Here is a 23,738-nt window from a genome sequence, read left to right as displayed (position 1 = left end):
CTTCAGCTCCAGTCCTGATGTTCACCTGCTCACCTGACATCATCACTTGGTTATCTCAAAAGCAATTCAAACCCAGCATTTGCCAAATTGGATTCATGCTCTTCCCCTTCCAACCTCAGCCCTTCTCTAGAATTTCCTATCACAGGGTATGCCATTGCAATTCATTCAGCCCTAGAAGCACAAACCAAGAGCTCCTTTTCTTCTTTCCCCCATATCCAAAGTATCACTAAGTCCTTCAATTTTACCTCTCGAATTTCTCTCAGATCCATCAGTTTTTCCAGCTTTACAGCTGCTATCAATTTTAAAGTGGCATTCTCTCTCCAGTGAACTACTAGACTCTTGCAATCCTTCAAACCACTGTTTCTGCAGCTAGTTGGGAGATGTTCTCTATTTCAAATAGAATCATGCTATTCTCCTGTTTCACAATCTTCTGTGAATTCTCATTGCTTTTAGGAATGAATAGCAAGCAAAACCTTTAATGTGTTCGTAGAAGCCTCAGATGATCTTTTCATTGCATCTCTCTTTACCATCGTCTTAAGCTGTATTCTCTTATCCCTGCCACTGTGTCCTTCTTTGAGTTTTCCAATCATCTTTCCTCTGGAAACATGATCTTTACCTGTTTTTCCCTCTGCTAGGAAGATTCTTTTCAACTAACTAACCTCGGGATCTGAACTCAAATGCTGCTTCCTCATGAAATCTTTCCCAGACTCTCAAGGCAAGCATTTCTTGTTATCTTACATTGCACAGTGCACTATTCATTACAAATAATATGAATTTTATATTTATTGTCTTGATCATTTTATGTTTAATTTTGTACCAGACTCCATCGTAAAAGTAAGGAGAAATTCCACCACCTCAGCAATGAACACAATGTCTGATTAGTTTTTGATGGCCAATGAATACTTGTTAGTGAACAAATGAATGGATGTTAACCTCTAGGGCATAAGCATCTCAGATATATGGGGACCATGAAATCCTTCTTAGCACTTTTCAGGGTCCAAAACAATGATTGGCACATTGGAGTACAAGGCTCACTGTTTGTTATGTGAATGCCAAGATGATGAGAATTAAGACAAGTGTCAGTAAAGTTTGGTCTTAGTGCTGGTAGATGGGTATTATTACTGTTTGTGTTTTTTCCTTTTATTATTGAACTATAGTTGATTTATAATGTTGTGTTAGTTTCTGGTGTTCAGAAAAGTGATTCAATTATACAACTGAATTATTGAATTATTCATATCTATTCTTTTTTGGATTCTTTTCCATTTTAGGGTATTACAAGATATTGAATATAGTTCCCTGTGCTATACAGTAGGACCTGTTGTTTATGTATTTTATACATAGTAGATTGTATTTGCCAATCCTAAGCTCTTAATTTATCTCTCCCCCTGCTTTCCCCTTTGGTAACTGTAAGATTATTTTCTGTGTCCGTGAGTCTATTTCTGTTTTGTAAATAAGTTTATTTGTATTATTATTATTATTTAGGTTCCACATATAATTGATAGCATATGATATTTGTCTTTCTCTTTCTGACTTTACTTAGTGTGATAATCTCCAGGTCCATCCATGTTGCTGCAAATGGCATTATTTCATTCTTTTTAATGGCTGAGTAATATTCCATTGTATATAGGTACCACATCTTCTTTATCCATTCATCTGTCAATAGACATTTAGGTTGTGGCTTATCTTTTTATCTCATAGAATCTAGTCATACTTTGATAGGCAAAGAGTTGAAAATGGATTCTGGAGGCTGTTAAAAGATGCACAGAGCTCAACTATATCTCCACTGTTAAATCTGGCAGAGGGAATCATGGGCAGGGCCCCAAAGTTTTGAAATAAATTGGTTGCAGTTGGGACAGAGTGATCTATTTTAAAGAATCTTGTGCTAGTCAATGGAAAGATTCACAACCTAGACTTTTTTCTGCTACCAATATATTATTAAGATAAAATTAAACATTGTATATATAAGTACAAATATACATATTTGAAGTTTAACAATTTATTACCAAATATAAAATGGGTCAGATAGGTCAGTGTGAATTAAAGGCTTACACTACCGTAGCTCCACTAATTAAATTCTTTAGTTCTCTCTCTCTCTCTCTTTTTTTTTGTAACTAATGGCATTGGTTTTTTAGAAGATTTCCTTAATAGACCAGAAGGTTAAAATTGAAACTTCTGTGGTTCAAGCTATCTCTTAGGGCCTGTTTTATTTTCTATATTTGTCTCTGTTAAAATGGATATGATGAAGCTGGCTTAACTGGTGGTTTAAAGTTTGGACTAAAATTAAGGTTCCCTGTAAAGTAGTCCTTCTTTGATTTCCAAGTCCTGCTTAAGCAGCAGCTAAATATCTTCACATATTAATACCTCATTACAACAATAAAATTCCCAAGGACCTAAATTCTATCATAAACAACATTTAAAATATGTTAGTTTTTTAACAACAATTGTAGATTATGTGAGATTAAATTTGTAGTTATTTTACATTATATCCTAATCCTTTAAGTTACATTTGCTTTCAGCAAAAACAGTGATTACAAGTGAAGTATTTATTGTTAAAGTGTATCTTGAATTTAATCGGAATGTATAATATTTTTGCTTAAATTTAATTAAAGATTAAAGTGACTGTATGCTTTTAAGTTTACAACTCTGAAGCTGTTAGTACATTTACAAAATACCTTAGAGTGAGTGGGGAGTAGTTTTCAGAAAGCAACCAACTACCTTCCCACTGTGTTTTCTGTTTGTCTCAGGTGTTCTTTTGTCCTTTACTCCCCTCTTTTTCTTTTTTTTATGACTTCTTTTAAAAATATGTACATTTAAAAATGGATTTTTCCCCTGAATTAGGTTGTCAATTATATACTGTTTTTATGGTACTGGTAGTTGCTACCTATAAGAAGTCAACATACAACCTTGACTTATTAAAATGTTATATAAATTAGTTCTACTGCAATTTATTAAAAATATGATCATTTAACTCCCTTTAGTGCCTTCTGCTTTTTATATTCTTGTTGTCATTGTATATAGTAATTCTCCATGTGGTATATTTGTAATATGTATTTATAGTCAATATAATTTATATCTCTGCACATATTTCCCCTTTCCTTTGCTCTTCATTGCTTTCTTCATCTCCCTTCTTTCATCTGAAATTATTTCCTTTCAACTAGACATATTTGCTTTAATATTTTCTTTAGTAAAAATCTGGTGGTGATAATTTCGTTCAGTTTTTCTTTGCTTGAAATTACATTTATGTATTTACATGTGTAACATGCATAAATATAATGAATATTGAGTATAAATATATGTTCCATATAAAGAATTAGAATACAGACATGACATGAGTACAAAATGCAGATTTCTCAACAGATACAATGGAAACCAGAGAGAAACCAGAGAGAAATCAGCTGTTAGTTTTACTTTGGTTCTTTGATGATAATATCTCTCTCATTCTCTCTTTGTTACCTTTGGTTTCCAATGGTATGACTGTGATGAGTCTAGGGGTAGTTTCTTTGTATCTGATAATGGTTCATAGCACTGCTTAGAACTTGATGCTTGTTGGCTTCCATGTGCTTTGGAAATTTTCCAACCAACTCCCTTCAACTATTGCTTCTGTTTCTTTTTTAACCACCTCCCAACTTGGACCTATAGTTTGAAGAATTTTAGAATGTTCCTTGTTGCCACATTTATTTCTTATACTCAGTTTTGTATTTTTTATCTTTTTTTCCTCACCATGTTCAGTCTGAATATTTTTTCTCACCTGTATTTCATTTCACTATTTCCCGCTTCAGCTTTGTCTAATTTGCTGCTGATTTGAATTCTTAATTTTAGTTATATTTTTTATTTAGTGCATTTCTATGTGGTTTTTAAAACCAATTCTTAGTTCTTTGCCACAATTCTCCATCTTAACAAGAATTCTTGAATACTTCTCAGTTATTTTAAGTTCCATGTCTGGTAATTCTAATATTCAGATCTCCAGTGGGCCTCTTTCATGTATCTTCCCTCTTGGAATGCCTACTAATTTTTCAGTTTAGGTGTTACACCTGTTATGAAAATGTTATAGACGTAATTTGAGGCTCTGAGTCATACAGTCCTCCAGAAAAGATTACCTCCCCCCCCTTTTTCCCACCCTCTGGACCCTGCTTCTGGCAACCATCAGTTTGGTCTCTGTATCTATGAGTTCATTTTTTTGTTGTTATTGTTGTTGTTTTGTTTTGTTTTTTTAAGATTCCACATATAATTATCTTTTCCTGTGTGACATATTTTGCTTAGCATAATGCCCTCAGGGTCCATCAGGTAGCAAATGGCATGATTTCCTTCTTTATATGACTGAATAATATGCCTTTGTGTAGATATATATCCATCATATTCTCTTTGTCCATTCATCAATGGATTCTTGGGTTGTTTGCACATCTTGGCTGTTGTCAATAATGCTGCAGTGAACATGGGGGTGCAGATATCTGTTCAAAATAATGATTTCCTTTCCTTGAGATAAAGAGCTAGAAGTAAAATTGCTGAATCATAGGATAGTTTTATTTTTAATTATTTGAGGAACCTTCATACTGTTTTCCATAGTGGCTGCACCAATTTACATTCCCACTGACAGTGCACAAGGGTTTCCTTTTCTCCACATCCTCATCAGCACTTATGTCTTGTCATTTTGATAATTGCCATTCTGATTGGCATGAGATGCAGGAGGGATTGATTATCTTTTGCTTCTAGCAGGCAGTAAGTGTAAGGGTAGCTTACCTTAAGCCAGTCAGATGTTTACCTGATTCAAGGCTGGACCTACTTCATTTATGACAGCTTGTCTTTTCTCTTCATCCTTACTTTTGTTTTGTTGTTCTCCAGGGGTTCTACCTTAACTAAAAGCCTAGAGTGTTTATCAGAATGTCTTCTCCTTGTTGGGACCTGAACTCAAAATATTTCCTCCCCAATCTCTAAGACTCCTGGAAGCTCTGATGCTCTTCTCAGCTTCTCACCTGGTTACATAGGATTGGCGAATGCCTCAAGAAGAAAGTTCATGCTGAATTTTGGTCTCATCCCTTTATGTTTTTCTTCGGCAAGTATCTTGGCCACTGAAGTACACCCTGCATTGGAGACCCTTAAGGCTAATAGAAGTGTTTTCCACCAATATTTTCACCATATTTTCTGGTTCTCAGTGAGAAGTTTGTTCTGAACAAGTTAGTTAAAAGATTACTAATATAACAAGGGAAATATTAAAGAAAAGAAACACCAATTTGCAGTATAATTTGAATTGTAAAAATATATTCATTTACCATATTACAAAGCTTTTGAAGTGGTTACGTTCCAGGCAAACTGTTGAGAGTAACTATTTATTTATTTATTTTTTGAGCTTTATTGAGATATAATTGCCATATAACATTGTGTAAGTTTAAGGTATACAAACTTGATATACTCATATATGATTGTCAAATGATTGTCACCATAGCTTTGGCTAACATCTGCATCACATCACATAATTACCATTTCTCTTTTGTGGTGAGACCATTTAAGATCTACTCTCTTAGCAACTTTCAAGCATATAATACAATATTATTAACTATGCTGTACCTTAGATTCCTAGAACTTTTTCATCTTATAGCTTGATGTTTGTATAGAGTAACAATTTAAAGTTCAAAAATTGAACAGATTGGCTGCTTCATGGAAAATTAATGTTTTACAGAAAAACTGACTTATAATGATATTCACTATAAGTAGAAATTGTGAAAGATAAGGCAGTAAGCCAGAAAGAGAAAAACAATTATAATATATTAACACATATATGTGGAATCTAGAAAAATGGTACAGATGAACCTATTTGCAGGGCAGAAATAAAGATGTGGACGTAGAAAACGGATGTGTGGACACAGAGGGGGAAGAGGAGGGGTGGGACGAATTGGGAGATTAGGATTGACATATATACACTACCATGCATAAAATAGCTAGCTAGCTGGGACGTGCTATAAAGCACAGGAAGTTCAGCTCGGTGCTTTGTTACGACCGAGATGGTTGAGATGGGGGTGGGTGGGGGGGGAGGGAGGTTCAAGAAATAGGGGATATAGGTATACATATAGCTGATTCACTTCATAGTACAGCAGAAACTAACACAACATTGTAAAACAGTTATACTCCAATAAAAAAGAAGATTTTTTTAAAGGTAAAAATTAATATGGGTTTTATGCCTAACTTAAGTATATGGCTTTAGGGAAAGAGTATACAATTAAATCCCTCTTTATGTGTGACATAGTTCAATAAATTTTGTTTAATGAATGAATGAATCAATGAGTGATGAAATTTACAATATTTTATCTCTGTTGACATGAGGTTATTTCAGATATTTCCATTTAATGGGCCTGGAGTTGATAAAAATAATTTCTTATTATTAACCTTTTGTTTATAATATTATCTTTTGCTTTGCCTTGATTCACTCCTGGTTCACATTCAGTATGCACTGGGCACCGTGTAACTGCTTTACCTGCAATAACTCACTTAATCCCCGTAAAAATTCATTTTATAGATTTAGTAACTGGGATGCAGAAACATGAAATAACTTGTTCATGGTCCATAGTTGATGATCTAGGAATTGAACTCAGGCAGTTGAGGTTTAGAGCCCCCGGTTTTCACCACTATACCAGTGCTTCCTGACCTTTCTGGTGATAGGAGTCAACCGAGTTGTTTATTAAATGTGCTGGAAATTTGGATTCAGTAGCTCTGAGCTGGAGCCCAACTCTCACTGTTTTTGCTTCACCTACCTTTTGGGAAATGTTGGGCTGCGTGATGGTGCTGCCCCTTCATCCCTATATCTGCTGTCAAAGGGTCAGCTGTCGGCTCATGTTTCCTCTAATCTGTCTTCTGAGAGCTCCTGGCTCCAGCCCATGAAAGACTCCTATGAGTTTCGACTTCCCTTCCCTCCTCTTTGAGGTTGAGACTAGAGTTCTGCCTGGAATAGAATTGCATTGGATACAAAAGGAAAAACAACTTGGTTTCCAATAAATTTCCTGTTCCCTCCCATCTCCAATACTTTCTGTCCTTGGATTTCTGTTGGCTCCTCTCTTCCTTGCTTTCTCTCCTTCCAGCTGGCTTTCACATCCTTCCCTCCACCACCCTGTGTTCTTGTTTTTTTAATTAGCTCTGAGCTCCTCCAAGTCTTCTGGCTTCCTTTCTGCTTATTCACTCTGGGCTGTAACTTTCCCTGACCCTTTCTTCTTTCCTCATTTTCCTCTTCCAAGTTTAGCTTTTATTTTTGCTTCTTTTGATTTTCCCTTATCAGCCAAGGAGCTAGTCAGTGCAGGCCCATAACTTGATGGGTCACTTTTATGGAGCAGATGGTATTTAAAAGAGATCATGCAGACTCACATATGTGGGGAATATCATTTTAGCAGAACTTCTGATTTGAAAGTGTTGTCCAGCCTGCTTGAGGACCTCATAGTAAAAGCAACACAAGAATCCCAGTTTCCTGGTCTCATGGTTGTTAGTGTAAGTAGGAGATGGAAATTGGCACTACACAGGGGAGCCGTATTTAACCTCTGGAAATGTGTTGTTTGGTCAAGAGTACACTTAAAAGATAAGTACATATGAATGCCTTAAACAGGATTTGTACTCTTTGTCATATGCTTAGCTGCCTCACGCATCCAGGTTATCTTCCTGTGCATGTGGATATTTGAGTCTGTGGTCCTTACTAGACAATTACCTGGGGATGCTTTAATGAGACCATCCAGGACATTTCTAAATATTGGCATATTTTCCAACAGTGTAGAGCCTAATCATAATCATTCAGCAGGCAGAAAGTTGTCTTTAAATTACCAGGAGTTTGCCATTTTTCCCTTTGGGGCCATCTTCCTTTTCTTAATGATCAGAATTCATTCCCAAATGAAGGCTCAGGTGTTTGGGGATTTCTTCTCCTGGATCTAAGCATACATATGAGCCAATATTTATGTTCTTTTCTTATTGAAAATAAATATTGATGATCAGATCTTATTCCTAAACACATTCATTCTGAAATTAGACTGATTTTTACTTGAATTTTACTGGAGGATAATTTAAAAAGTTATTCAGGTTCCTAGAAGTATATATTTTGGACTGTTATTTTTTTATGTTATTTATGTAAAAGCCAAGATTAGTAAGAATGGAAAGGCTCTCTGAAAAATATAAAACTTAAGTGAAAGCTATTGTTTCTAGGTAGTGATGAAGGGGCCGGAGCTGTGAGTTCCAATCATGCTTTTGAAAGGGGGAGCTGGCACTTCTCCTCCTGGTCCAGGGAAGGGAAGAGCTGCGCTCTGGCACAGATACTTGCTGGGTGGTGAGGATGTGGCGGGGCAGAAGGGCCAGGTGTCACGGGAACCACTGGAGATTTTGTCCCAGGGTGCAGCCGAGGCCACATTTTCCTTCTTCGTCGCTGTGCTCCTCTGAAAGCTCATTTCTTGATTTTGCTTCTTATTTGGATCACTTCCCCTCACTCCCACCCACCACAATCCTTTCTTGCAATCCAGTTAAACACAAGCCTGTACATTTGCTCTAATTCAGGGCTAGGGGAGTTACTGATGATGATAGTAGTCCATGTGCTAAATATATATACGTGTGTGAATATAACATAGCAATCTGTATTGCATCTGTGTTTATCATCTATGTATCTGTGTTTATCAATCTGTGGCTGCATCAACTAGCTATCTCTCTATCATCCATGTGTTATCTCTCTCTCTCTCCTCCATCCATCTATCAATCAGTGTATCTATCATCAATTATCATTCATCTATCATCTATCTTTCTGTTTATCTATTTATCTATCTAATCTATCTATCCATCTATCTAATCTATCTTGTCTATCTATCTGATCTTTCATCCATCATCCGTCTATCCAAACATCCATCCATCAATCTATCATCCATGTAACATCCATCATCCATCAATCTATCACCGATCTTCCGTATATCTAATCTATTCTCTTTTACAAAAAGTAATAATTTAAAGATCCTTAATCTTAAAAATTGCCTTATTATTACTTTTTCATACTTGATTTGAAGATGGATACTCACCTTTTACTAGCGGTGAAACGTTTTTTACAAGTGTTTCCCTGTGTTCTTCACTGCTGCCCCTGCCAACCCCAGTTCTTGAATAGTGCCCAATGGACCCATTTTATCTTCTGCATTGAAGCCCAGTTCCCTACCAAAAATGGCTGAATAGATGGAAACATCTCTTTAGCAAATATATAATATTTGCACTGCTAGACTGAGGTCTTCTCAAAGAGTGAAACTATGTCTTATGTACCTATTCTGTTATCCAGAAGACTTAAATACTTAGATCCTGGCAGATGTTTGCAGAGTAAAATAGGTTGGATATGCTAAAAATTAATTCATAGAGTAAACTTCATTTGATTTAAACCACTTTCATTGACTTTATGATTGGCAAAAATATGTATTTAGTTATATCAAAGATATTTTTGTAAACAAGCATTAGTAGCTTTCACTCTTTTTTTAATAAACTTTATTTATTGGCTGCATTGGGTCTTCGTTGCTACACACAGGCTTTCTCTAGTTGCAGTGAGTGGGGGCTGCTCTTTGTTGTGGTGCTCAGGCTTCTCATTGCGGTGGCTTCTCTTGTTGCAGAGCACAGGCTTCAGTAGTTGTGGCATGTGGGCTCAACAGTTGTGGCTCGAGGGCTCTAGAGCACAGACTCAGTAGTTGTGGCATACGGGCTTAGTTTCTACGTGGCATGTGGGATCTTCCCGGCCCAGGGATCAAACCCATGTCCCCTGCATTGGCAGGCGGATTCTTAACCACTGCACCACCAGGGAAGCCTGTAGCTTTCACCCTTATTTATTATTTTTTTTGCATTGGACTAGAAAATTCATGTATTCATTTTGGAAGTTTGAAAGTGTATTTTTTTCTTTCATGGCTATCATTTTAAAGGTCCTAAAAAAGTAGAATCCAGCTTTTCATTCACTTTCCATGTCTAGGTTTTTATTGGGTTAATCCACACAGAGTATGATATGCATCTTCTCGTAACTCCATTTTACAGAAGAAGGAGTAGAGAAAGTGAGGGCTATAATGATACCCTCAGGGTGATGCAGCTTCTTTGTTGCAGTGTGTAAACTGTGGTCTCTGGTGTTGGATCCAGTGTTTGGGCTGAGTATCCCACCGATAGCGCATCAAATGTCACGTTATGCTTGTAACTTTCCAAGTCATGCTTCCTTGGATTTGTGAAGTAGGGAAATGTGGATGGAAAGAAACTTCAACTACAGAAAAATGCCTTTAATATTAGTTTCACTCTGTGAAATCAGCCTTTCAGAAAGTCTTCTTGGTGAACTTTATTAACAACTGACGGGGTCTAGGAAGCTTGGCAAACAAGGAGGCAGGAAACCCCAAAGAGAACATGTCAGACATCTTTCCTTCTGGGGTTTCCTTCCAAATAGTTTTGGATCTTGAAGGAAGTGGCAGGTCTCTCTGCCACTACTTTTGTATTATCTGTAACCCACTGGGTGTGCAGAGTTTGGCATCCACTTTTTAAATTCTTTCCTCGATCTGTATTTATTTCACTGTGAAATAGAGACCAATTGTAGCTGAATGTTGAAGTCAGAATATGAACCTTATTTTAGTTAGACACAATTCCTTCTTTTTGAGAATTTTTACTTAAGGGCCAAGGATTTTCTGATTTTTAAAAATGCTATGTCACAGTTCAAATCTTGCGTTTTACAGAAAGCTGTGGACCTGGTTGCCCATAAAAGCTGAGGGCAATTTGGAATTCTCTTTGCCTAGATTTTAGGGCTGGGTTTAAAAGACATTTGCAGAAGCTGTGGAGAAACAGATGGAGTGATTCAGAGGTTCGTTCGTGAATGTCTGCTATCACTTAGTTCCCATTCCCATATGACAAGACTTTAATATTTAATTCAATATAATTCTGCTGAATGTATGCTGTAGAAAATATTGAAAGGGAAATTTGAGCTAAAGGAGATGGAACAGAAACCTGCATAAACACTCATCACTAGAAAGCTGGATCTCTTAAATCTATTGGCTCTCTGAAGCATTGTATAGATGTTGACCTTTTCATGGGAATGCCATAGTGATAACTTGTTAAGTAAAATGTCGATCATTTGTTTTAATAAAAAAGTATTATTTAGGGGCAGGAGTATTATTGTAGCATACTTGCAATAGATTTGCAACTGGCTTAATTTATGCATATTCTTATATATGCATAAATTAGGAATATATGAGAGATAATATCATGCTAATCATTAACAGAATATTATTAAGAGTTTAGGAAATTATATGATGATACCACCAACCATTTTTTTTTAAATAAATTTATTTATTTATTTATTTATTTATTTATTTTATTGGCTGTGTTGGGTCGTTTTTTTTATGCTGTGTGCGGGCTTTTTTTAGTTGCGGTGAGTGGGGCTACTCTTTGTTGTGGTGTGCAGGATCCTCATTGCCACGGCTTCTCTTGTTGCGGAGCACGGGCTCTAGGCGTGTGGGCTTCAGTAGTTGCAGCACACGGGCTCAATAGTTGTGGCTCACGGGCTCTAAAGCGCAGACTCAGTAGTTGTGGCACATGGGCTTAGTTGCTCCATGGCATGTGGGATCTTCCTGAAGCAGGGATCGAACTCATGTCCCCTGCATTGGCAGGTGGATTCTTAACCACTGCGCCATCTAGGAAACCCCACTTTTTAAAAAAATTTATTTTATTGAAGTATAGTTGATTTACAATGTTATGTTAATTTCTGCTGTTCAGCAATGTGATTCAGTTGTATGTATATGTATTTTTTATATTCTTTTCCATAATGGTTCATCACAGGATATTGAATATAGTGCTATACAGTAGGCCCTTGTTTATCCATTCTATATATAAAAGCTTACATCTGCTAATCCCAACCTTCTACTCCATCCTTCTCCTACCCCTCTTCCCCCTTGGCAACCACAAGTCTGTTCTCTATGTCTGTGAGTCTGTTTCTGTTTTATATATAGATTCGTGTCATATTTTAGATTCCACATATAAGTGATATCATATGATATTTGTCTTTCTCCATCTGACTTACTTCACTTAGTATGTTAATTTCTGGAGCCATCCAAGTTGCTGCAAATGGCATCGTCATTCTTTTTTATGGCTGAGTAATATTCCATTATATATATATATATATGTACCACATCTTCTTTATCCATTCATCTGTCGATGGACATTTGAGCACCAACCACTCTTTATCAGCAAAGTTTGCTAAAGGTTTTACCTACTTTCTGAACTCTTATAGTCTTGAAAAGAAGATCCTGTGATATGAGGTTCCTTCTAATATGAGGAAAGGGAGTGAATGATACTTTCTCCAGGCCAAATACCTGGTAGAGGCACTGGATTTGAATCTATGTTGGGTTCCAAAGCCTGTATTTCTTCACTATATCACATCAGTCAATTGAACAGTAGGAACCTTCAATTAAAGGAAAATTATTTTATACTCATTTGTTGCAACATGTTTTCTTTTAACATATTAGTAAAGTTCTAGATTAATCTATCAGTGCAGTTGGTTACAGATGGTTTAAGATGATATAGCTTATGTAATGAGGTGGATAGACCTAGAGTCTGTCATACAGAGTGAAGTAAGCCAGAAAGAGAAAAACAAATATTGTATGCTAACTCATATATACAGATTCTAAAACAAAAAACAAAAAACAAAAAAAAATTGGTACTGATGAACCCAGTGACAGGGCAAGAATAAAGATGCAGATGCAGAGAAAGGACTGGAGGACACGGGGTTGGCGGGGCAGGGGGCAAAGGGGAAGCTGGGACGATGTGAGAGAGTAGCATAGACATATCTATACTACCAACTGTGAAATAGCTAGCTAGTGGGAAGTTGCTGTATAACAAAGGGAGATCAACTAGATGATGGGTGATGCCTTAGAGGGCCAGGACAGGGAGGGTGTGGGGGAGTCGCAGGAGGGAGGGGATATGGGGATATGTGTATAAATACAGCTGATTCACTTTGGTGTATCGCATAAGCTGGTACAAGAGAGTAAAGCAATTATATTCTAATAAAGAGCCTAAAAAAAATGATATAGCTTGGCTTTGAACTGTGGTTTATTTTGAGATTCAGCATTTAAAGCCTGCAGTGGATGGACCTGAATGAATCACCCTTCTTCAGAGACCAGTTATTTAGATTTTTTATGATAATTCCATAGATTTTTGTGACCTTTCATGATCTCCTCCTTTCACTCTGACCCACCCGCAGCCCTTCTCTTTCTCTTGAACTCAGGTTAATAGTTTTATATGATATTTCTGAGACACGGATCCTTTCATAGTTTTTTAGTAAGTAGCTCAAATGAACAAGTACAGTCATATCAAAAAGGTTAGATTTATTTAAAATGTATTGTTGTCTACATACCAAATATTGTGTATGCAGACTTCATATACATATTGAAAGTTGCTGAGTAACTTCTGTCAGAAAAATCTATTTAATCATAGAATCTTTATTCTTTTTTTCTGTGTGGCCATCCAAAACCATAGTGTGGCACACTACAACGCAAAAAATGGAATTAAAAAAAGAAAAAACAACTCAGTGACCTAAAATGTTCTGAAGTGTTCTTGTGAGGTTAATAAAAATTTTTATTAATAAGACATGGGTTGTCTGAAGCATAGAAAACAATAATTTCTGTCATTTCTCATTAAAAGCATAGAAGTAAAGATTGTGAAACAAATATACACAGTGGATTGTAGAATGGAATGCCCAGAATGTGTCCTTAGGAGAAGGACTTCAGTATCTTCCACTTGAGAAACTCAGCCTGAGCGGCTCAGGAACCCAGAACCAGGCACATTAGAACTGAACGCTTGAGTTGAAATTACACTCTCACACTGTGCTTTCCTGCGTTTTGTTTTTTTTTTTTTAAGCTCTTTATTGGAGTATAATTGCTTTACACTGTTGTGCCAGTTTTTCCGTACAACAAAGTGGATCAGCTGTGTTTATACATACATCCCGATATCCCATCCCTTCTGCGACTCCTTCCCACCCTCCCTATCCCACCCCTCTAAGTCATCACCCATCATGGAGTTGATCTCCCTGTGTTATGCAGCAGCTTCCCACCAACTATCTATTTTACATTTGGTAGTGTATATATGTCAATGCTACTGTCTCACTTCGTCCCAGCTTCCCCTTCATCCCCCCACCCCATGTCCTCAAGTATGTTCTCTACATCTGCATCTTTATTCTTGCCCTGTCACTGGGTTCATCAGTACCATTTTTTTAGATTCCACATACATGAATTAGCATACTGTATTTGTTTTTCCCTTTCTGGTTTACTTCACTCTGTATGACAGACTCTAGGTTTCTGCCATCCTTGCATTATTGCTCAGTGTTTCTCAAACCTGGGCTGGTGGTGCAGACTGGTGAGGAGTAAGGAGCTCCCATGGCCCCTTCGCCTCTCCACAGGGCTGCCTTGGTTCCAAGGGGGCTACAGGCTTTGAGGCTGCACCATCCACCTCTGGAGAAGCTGCAAGTCCCCGGACAGTTGATGCCACTTTTCTTTTTCCTAAAAGTAAGAGTGAAACAAGACCAGCAACTTTTTCTCAAATTGGGAAGAAGTCAGATACGATCCTTGTTGTTCATTTTTTGTGAACTCCTATGTAGCTATCAATAGTTTAATGAAGCCACATGTAAAACTTGGTATCAAGTGATTTAAGTACTCAAACTACATGAAATAACCTTCTTCTGTTTTTAGGTTCATAGTATTGTTGGAGGCATTTTCTGTTAACCAGTAGAGACAGTAAAAAGTGAATGCTGACACCTCTCATTTTATTATTTTATTTTATTATTTTATTGAAGTATAATTGATTTACAATGTTGTGTTAATTTCTGCTGTGCAGCAAAGCAATTCAGTTATACGTATATATACACATTCTTTTTTTAAATATTCTTTTCATTATGGTTTATCATAGGGTATTGAATAGAGTTCTCTGTGCTATACAGTAGGACCTTGTTGTTAATCTATTCTGTATATAATAGCTTACATCTGCTAACCTCAACCTGCCACTCCATCCCTCCCCCAAACCCCTTCCCCTTGGAAACCACAAGTCTGTTCTGAGAACTCTTTTAGAAAGCTTAAAATAATTAAAATGAACTGAGACATGCTATAACATAATATCTTATAAATTTTCAGGAAGGAAAAATAAGTGTGAAAAAATTGAATTTGTGCCTAATCATTAGTAAAATATATAAATCTCATACGCCATAGAATTCACAGGAATTGAAAATCGGAAAACCTGTACGTATCCTTATACAGTTTTGCTGTTTGTGTTACTGTTGAGGCAGTGTAATTATATTCGGTCTATAGGGCGTGTGTTTTATTTTTTCCATTTTGGATTTAACGTCCCTGCCAGCATATATCAATACTTTCTTAGAACACTAGTTTATAATTTATTAGTTATTATTAGCTAAATATTTGAATACTTTTCAAGTGCTGATAAATTTTAGTTGCTTTAATTTTCATGAGGACAAAATTTATGGCTCATGAAGTTGTGCTTGTAAATATATATATATATATTTATCAATTGTACATGCACATATACTCACTGAAATAGACACCGTTCGTATCCAAACATGTCTGCAAGTACATGGGTGTAGGTCTTCACGTATGTAGGTTTATGTCTATGCATATAAATAAGTGTATATTGGTTTCTGTTGGGTGAATGGGGATATATCAGAGTATAAGTTCTGGAGTTCAAGCACTCGGGGAAATTTGGACCTGGGCCAGTTGAGGACATTGTATGTGAGCTTGGTAGGAGAAAAGCTTGAGGGGGACCCCTGAAAAGCGGGTGTGTAGGACAAAGCATTCATTAGGATAGAATTTTCCACAGTGCAGCTCTGTTCATCCTGCGTGCCTTGTAGTTGACTGCCTAACCTGTTCTGCTGTCGTCTTTGAGGGTCCTTGACACTTCAGTGTATTATCTCCAGTTTTCAGATGATCATTTTAAGTTACGAGATTTGTAATAGGTGACTTGGGACTCTTATTACTGCTAAACTGAATCCACCTAACGTTTGAGGTCCCAGCCCCCTTCCCGCCTTGAGGACTAAAAGGAGACCCCTTGAAGACAGGTGGCCTGGTGGTGGGGGCAGCAGATCATGAGGCCTCTTGTGACCAACCATCTCTCGTTCGTTCAAACTATTCAGCACTAAAATAGTGTCTCTGTGTGTATGTGTTTCTTTTAGTGATCTCTAAAATATGTAGATGCTTCCGATATTAGTATTTCTAAAATACCACTGGACATTTAAAGAGGGATTAAAAAAATGTTTAAATCTTGTGAACTTTGTAAAGAGATATTATAGAATCGTTTGAGCATCTGGTATTATGGTTTAAAATCTCATTCGTTTTTGACCCTAGTGTATACTGAGAAGACCCACTAGGAATGGTCCAAGTGAGGAAAGAGAAATCGTTTCCACTTAGAAATAAAAAAGTGGCATTTGAAAGGAAGAAGTTAGAAAGTGTTATCTGAGGTACAGAATTAGAATGGGTATTAATATAACAATTGGAGGACTTCCCTGGTGGTGTAGTGCTTAAGAGTCTGCCTGCCAATGTAGGTGACACGGGTTCGATCCCTGCTCCAGGAAGATTCCACATGCTGCGGAGCAACTAAGCCTGTGTGTCACAACTACTGAAGCCCGCGTGCCTGGAGCTTGTGCTCCACAACAAGAGAAGCCACTGCACTGAGAAGCCTGTGCACCACAGTGAAGAGTAGCCCCCACTCGCCACAACTAGAGAAAGCCTGCGTGCAGCAATGAAGACCCAACGCAGCCAATAAACAAATTAATTAAAAAAAAGTCACAATTGGAATTTTAATTTTGTCAGTTTGACATTATACTGATAGAGGAATTTTATTGATTTTATAGTTGATGGTGATGGGCTGTTACTTAAGCATAATCATATAGACTTTTTAAAAAAATATATTGAAGTAGAGTTGATTTAAAATGTTGTGTCAGTTTCTGCTGTATAGCAGAGTGACTCAGTTATACCCATACATATTCTTTTTCATATTCTTTTCCATTATGGTTTATCCCAGGATATGAAATATAGTTCTCTGTGCTCTACAGTAGGACCTTGTTGTCCATCCATTCTATATGTGATAGTTTGCATCTGCTAATCCCAAACTCCCATTCCTTCCCTCCCCCACCCCCCTTGGCAGCCACAAGTCTGTTCTCTATGTCTGTGAGTCTGTTTGTGTTTCGTGGATAATTCATATAGTTTTTTTAGAAGTTGGCTTCAGGTAGAGCAGAGGTTCTCCAATTGTGGTCCTTGGATTGGCAGCATCACCACCATCTGTAAGCTGGTCAGAAGTGCAAATTCATTGACCCAGCCTGACCCCATGAACCATAGTCTCTGGAGATGGTCCCAGGAAACTGTGTTAACAAGTTCTACAGGGGATTTGTAGGCACGTTGAAGTTTGAGAAACACGGATCTAAAGGAATTGTCTAAAATAAAGAAATGACTAAAGGCCATTATGATCTATACAGGAAACAGCTGGAATTAGGAGGCTTGGAGTTTGGCTCCGTCTTGTATTATAGGGACCTTACTTCCTTATTTCTAAAAAGGAAATTACATTAACCGAGATTGTAGAAAAACTAAGACCAAATTTTTAAAAGTGATTTTTATAAGATAATATAGTATTTATATTCAAAGTTGTTAATATCAATTTGGGGGAATGAATAATTTTAATAAACATTGCACACTCTTAGTTTAGAATAAGCAGTTTGCTGAGATAGGCCAGTTTATAATGCAGCTGAAATGAACTGTTTAAACACAGAATAAAATTAAACGTGCTTTGAGCGACCTGATGAGATTCGGTTTCCAAATAGAAGCTGAGTTTACTTAGCTGGAAGGCAGACAGACTAATTAGTCATTGCATGTAACCTGTTTGTTAACTATTCCTCTGAGGGGAAATTGAAAATCAGCCACAATGGTTTATTTTTCAATAGAAGTTGAAAAGAAGAACATTGATTTATTGCCTAAAATGGCTGAGAAAGTTTGCATCCAACTTTAGCAGAACCATGCACAATTTTTTTTTTCTTTGTTTTGATGTTCCAGTCTGCAGATGTTAGCTGTTTTTCTGGGGAAACAATGGTGTTAGCTCTGAGCGTCCTTGGAAAGAAAGAGCTTAAAAGCTTTGCAGTGCTGGACTCACAGTCTGCCCAGCCAATTGACCATGATGGAATGTTCAGGAAGTCCATGGGGAGTCATTCCACAGCAGCATCTGGAAGGAAACAATAAGTGGCTGGAGGGTTTACTTTTCAGGCAAATGATTAAGAGGCGATTAAGGGAAGGTGTTAGGATGTGAGGGAGGGAAGGAGCACTGAAGGTGTGTATATAATATGGAGTGGAGGGATTATGGAAAAGACTTAACAGAATGAACTGTAGGTCACAGCGGAACTTAGAAAAAAACTGGAATTGAAATTTAGACAGAGCAGCTTAGAGGTATCACGTGAAACAGAACATGAGATTCACATAATACAGAACACACCAGGACGTGTTTTTTTGGAACAGTAGAGGACAGTGATGATGTCTCGTTATTTCGAGCCACTGGAAATCATGTCTTAAAGTTGGAAAGACATCGTGCTATTACACCTTTGCAGTCTTACTCTGATTATATTGGCCTGACTTTAAAGTCCTAAGAAAGCTCTGGGTTTTGAAAATGGAAATCCAAATCTTTGATCAAGTGAGGGGTTTTACTTTAGCAGTTTGATGCTAACTTCTTCATAATGTGTAAAGACAGCGTCGCTTTGAATTGTTTCACACAGTCACATCTTCCTGCCCATGCTTCTTGCCTACTCACAGTTCCCCACTCCCAACCACAAATGAATGAATGAGTGAATAAAAGGATGAATGGATGAATGAGTGAATAAAGGGATGAATGAATGAATAAAATTCTGTTTAGTTTAGATGATGGGGGATGAAAGCTAGTTTATTTCTCCCCCAAAGGCTCATGTTTATTTTTAAAAATAAAATTGTTTCCACTGAGTACAAGTTGTTTTTTCTTGATGCCAGATACTTGAGCATCTGGAAAGGTTAGGAATTAGAAAGATACTGCAATGTTATGGAAGCTACTGCCTGGCTCTACCCCCAGTCATCCTTCCCAGAAATCACTTAAAAATCCTTTAATCTCAATGTATGGAGACTTGGCAAACACAAGGCTCCATCTCTACCCAAGGCTCAAAATCTAAGAATTGGGTTTCATTAGCCAGGATGCGTAAATACTGTAACACACAACTCCACATTTTCTGTGCCTCAAAATCATCACAGATGATTTCTTGCTCAAGTCCAGGGTGGATGATTTGGCCATTCAGTGACCCAAAGTCCTTCTTCCTGTGGCCCTGCCCTGCCTAGGTCCTTGCCATTTAGAGGAGGGGGAGAGAGACCAGGGGAAAGACGCATCTACTTCTGACCACTTCCAGAGTGAAGTGACACACGTTGCTTTGCCCTATTGTCCAGAACTCACTTGAATAGTTCCACTCGATGTGAGTGTGTGCATGGCAGGCTCTACCAGAGAGGCTTAACCTTCCTGTCAGCTCTAGGCAGGCCCTTTTTCTGGATGATAAGAGAGTGTAACTCTAAATGGGCACATTCAAGGACAAACTGGGCAGATTAAAGAGATGGCTGTATATGCAGTATTTGCTTCTCAATAAAACTTTGGAACAAAAAGTCCCATTGAATTCCACTTAAATACTTCTCTGGCTTCTCCTCCTGTCCAGTCCTGGTGAACGTCTGGCTCTTTAGACTGGCATTCCCTGAAGACAGTCATTTCATCAGGTGGCTCTGAGAAGTCAAAACCTAAGGCAGCTCAGATTGCTAAAGTGTGTCATAGGGTTGGTTCCACTGGTAGGTGAAAGAGATGGGAGTGCCCACCTGCCCAACATTTGTTCAGGGCTATCTCCACCTGTAGCCCTGATAGATAGATAACCAAGGTCAGAGTCCTACCGGATTAAGTACCAGGTCAGGCAAATTCCGATGAAATTTGGGAAGGAGCAGCAGTTTGGATAATTCTGAGAATGGTGGATTCATTGAGGGACAGAAAGAACCTTTTTAAAAAGAGTCAAGATGCAGCTTTGTGGGAAGCAAGGTTGAGAACAGGGCTCCTTTTTCACGTTGCCTGGAGCTTACCCTCGTTTCCAGAGAAACGTTCTATAGAAGCAGAGACTGGAAAAAGCTTAGTTTCTTGGGGGGTGGTCCCATGTATGAGACTATAGGGGTTCTGGGAGGGGTGGCTTTGCTTATTTGTGATGGTTCTTTGTCACTGTAGTCACATGGAAGGACTGCGAGAATTATATACAGTGGGGGACAGGAACCTTGATCTTTACTGTGAAAGCTGTGCATTCTGGTGTGGGGAGGAGGGATGTGGAATATGGTTGAGTCTGTATTTCTTCCAAGTAAATTTATAGAGGAAATTTAAGTGAGATGGTCCCATAGTATGGTCGAAACCCGGGCACTTTGATAGACTTTGTTAGACTACACCCTCGGACATCAGGTGTAAATCAAGACCCCCTCAAACCAGAAGGGATGTATGGTCACCTTACTTTTAAGACAACAATAACGCATCTATCTAACAATCAGCCTTTCAAGTATTTAACAGCCCTAGAAAATTTCATCTTCATACCCAACCTGCTGTTTCAATTAATTCCTGTGCTAAATAAAAACGAACAGAAACACTAGTCTTCAGAGGGTAACCCTTTACATAGTAAGTTAGAAAACTGCCCATCAGTTTCTATACTCAAGGCTAAATATTCCCAGTGCTGTTCACCCTCTCTCACCCTTTCTGTAAGCTGCTATTTTAATTGCTTTGCAGACCTTTTCTAAGTTCTATCTCTCTAAATGGGGACAAACCAAATCCTGGGTGAGGCAGGGGTGTGTTAGACTGACCCCAGTAGGTTACACTTTTATCTGTGTCCTGTTGCTCCCTGGTTCAGCTTGAGAATAGAAGGTTGTGGAATAAATTAGGCACAGTCTTCAAGGATATGAAGCACTGTTAAGTACAGTACAGAGACCAGCTGTGCTCTCTTCAGGCAATATAATTTATTGAGTAACACCCTATCCCCCAGTATACAGAGAACTTTTAAGCAGGGTGAGATTTTGGCTACAAGGAATGAACAAACACACACACAGTGTGATTTAGGAAGGATCAGACATTCAGCAGCCCCGGGCCACCCCTCACCAACCAGTCTGCTCACAGCCCCAGTATAACCGAGACACCGCTGGGGTTCAAGATATAGCATCTCTAGGTGAAATTGACCACCTGAGAGGAAAGCGTGTATAATAAAGCCAGTAGCTAACTCATCAGCTGGGCTCAGAGCCCTCAGGAAGCACAACATCCATTTTAATTGGGGCCGGGAGGGGTCAGTGTGTTAGAAAGTGCAGCCCTCTGTGGGGGAGAACCCATCTAGAAATCACCCAATGCAGAGCTGGGGATGCTGATGGCAAGTACCGTCCTGGAGGATGGAGGTGCCCCAGGCAACCTGGTATGTGGCTTTGTTGCTGGGCACTGGCCTGGGGTTAGCTGTCACAGGAAGCGTGACACAAGTGCATACGTGCCCTGGCTTGGCAGAGCATCCCCTAAAGTGGGAAACAGATTCAACACAGCCATGTGGTACTTTCAAGCTTAGTGAGTGGAAAATAGAATAAATCTTTGTATAAGACTGTTTGGTATCAATTAGTAGATGCAGGTGAACTCAATTTTGGGTGCTAGGGAGTAAAACAGAACAAAATATTGGTGGTGTTAGGGTGATTGAGTTTAACTATGTAAAATGTGAGAGCTTCTTGTAGGAAAATATTTAGTAGTATTCAGGGGGAAGTTAGGAGGGAGTTTCATGCAGAAGCAGATTTTTGAATATATTTAACCATTTACTTTTCTTATATTTGAGACTCTGGATTTTCCTCTCGTATTTTGACTTTCTCTGAATTTTACATTGTTAAACATCCAGGGAGAATCAGGTATAAGGTTCTCACCTGTCCTGCCTAGCCCAATAAGACTGACTTTGTCAGGGTGAAAAGTTCTTGTACCCTCAGGGTCTCCTCTTCCGTCTCTACCCAAACTATCCTAATCCAAGCCGCCATCGTCTCTCACCTGGATTATTGCTGTAACCTCCTAATTTTTGCTCCCTTTGTTTCCACTCTGGCCTCTGTCAGCCTATTCTCAGTACGGCAGCCAGAACGAGCCCAATACAATGTTGCCTAGGCCATTCTTCTGCTCCAAAGCACTCCAGTCCTTTTCCATCTGCCTGCAACTGAGTCTTTATCTAGGCCTCCTCAATGCTTCCGGTCCCTTTATCTTTTTATTTTACTCCTTGCTTGCTCTTCTCCAGCCTTCCTAGGACAGTTGATACATGAGATGCATTTCCCACAATCAGTTCAGAGAACTTGCATTGGCTGTTGGGGGCTCTTTCCCAGGATATCTGTAGAGCTTTGAACCCACCCCCATCACCCACTTCCTTCTGTTCTTTTCTCAAAGCACATCTTTTTATGGAAAATTGCAATATGGCTCCTGTCCCCCAAATTCCTCTTCCCCTTTTGCCTTGATTTCTTTATAATACTTATGACTATATATTTTACTTTTTATTTCTTTTGATTAAATTTAATTTTTATTTTCTATTGGGATATGGTTGCTTTTCAATGCTGTGTTAGTTTCAGGTGTACAGCAAAGTGGTTCAGTTATACATATACCTATATCCATTCTTTTCCAGGTTCTTTTCCCATATAGGTTATTACAGAATACTGAGTAGAGTTCCCTGTGTTATACACTAGGTCCTTGTTGGCTACCTATTTTATATATAGTAGTGTGTATATGTTAATTCCAAACTCCTAATTTATCCCCCCCCCAAACCTTTTACTTCTTTTTCTTTTTCTTTTGGCTGCAATCTGTAAGCTCCGTGAAGGCACGTCTTTTGTCTATTCTACTCACTGCTGTATTCTAGTGGTCATCAAATGAATAGACAAAAGAAAGCTCAGCTCATCAATAGTCCCAGAATTCCATGGGGCCCTTCATAAGTCGTTACTGATGACAATGGTCACAACTCTTCCTTTGCCAATTTAGAGACCCCCCCCCCCCCAGAGATTTGGCACACTGGTAGGCATTTGGACCCTTAGGGTTAAGACTCTAGATACTGTCTTAATATATCAGAGCCAGTAATGCCAATGGAGAATTTCTACTTTACCCCACCCTGCCCTAGGGAATCTGTTCAGCAGAAATCACAGCATATTCTATACTTTATAAAAGCAGTGGTCCAGGTGTTTGGCCCACCATTTTTTGGTCAATGCTTCCTCACCCCACGCAGCTCTCTTTCCAAGAGTTTTTGAAGGCTTCCTTTGCACAATTTGAATGCAAATAACGATTCTAATTGTCTTCCTCTGAGTTTCTGGGAGCACTATAGATAATGGATTTTTGTTAGTTTTCAAAGCCATAATAGAACTTCTCTGAACTCTGGTTGGATGAATCAGACCTGTTTATTTATTCCACAAGTGTTCACTGATCATGGTCTGTATGCCAGGCTCCGTTCTAATGTCTGGGATACAGTCGTGAACCCTCAAAGGGCTGCTTGTCTAATAGGAAGAGATAGATGGTAGACAAGTGAGCAGATACATGCGTGACATTCTAGGTGGTGATGAACGATAGAATCATTATAAAGATCTTAGAGTGGAGAGGAGTGTTGTTGCTGTGAATTTTTTGTCATATCATATCATATAGACTTTTCAGACAGCAGATGTCTGAGGGATGTGAGCCACAGAGATGTACAGGGG

General features: G+C 38.3%; 1 protein-coding gene across 3 annotated transcripts in view; it reads left to right on the top strand.

Annotated features, from left to right (window-relative positions):
• HMGCLL1 (3-hydroxymethyl-3-methylglutaryl-CoA lyase like 1) overlaps positions 1-23,738 on the top strand; it is a 140,126-nt gene that overhangs the window by 2,056 nt on the left and 114,332 nt on the right. The gene's annotated exons all lie outside the window — the stretch shown is intronic.

Source organism: Hippopotamus amphibius, chromosome 11, assembly GCF_030028045.1.
Source record: "Hippopotamus amphibius kiboko isolate mHipAmp2 chromosome 11, mHipAmp2.hap2, whole genome shotgun sequence".
Classification (NCBI taxonomy): Eukaryota; Metazoa; Chordata; class Mammalia; order Artiodactyla; family Hippopotamidae; genus Hippopotamus; species Hippopotamus amphibius.
Note: the sequence above shows the minus strand (reverse complement) of the source record. Positions and strands in the feature narration are given on the sequence as shown.